Here is a 332-nt window from a genome sequence, read left to right on the forward strand (position 1 = left end):
GGGGCCAGCAGCCCTGCGTGCCCAGCGTCAAGGCAGGTGGCAGTAACTCTGCCACTGCGTTGGAGGGAGCCCCTTGTAACGACTCCACTGACTACTGTCAAGAAAGCTCATCGTGCTGTACCAGTGGCACGTCTGGGACTGGAGAACGGAGCAGCCGTGCCCCAAACCCATAGTGACTGAGCTAGAGGGGCCTTGGTGGCTGTGCGGCCCGGCCCGTCTTCCACAGACGGGTCTGCTGGGCTGAGTGCGGGTGCTCCCCGATCAGACGGGCAAACGCCATGTGCTACAGTGAGGCCGCCAGCACGCCACTCACCTGGCCCGCTCCGCCAGCA

This window comes from Pteropus medius, unplaced genomic scaffold (assembly GCF_902729225.1).
Source record: "Pteropus medius unplaced genomic scaffold, Ma_sr-lr_union100, whole genome shotgun sequence".
Taxonomy (NCBI): Eukaryota; Metazoa; Chordata; class Mammalia; order Chiroptera; family Pteropodidae; genus Pteropus; species Pteropus medius.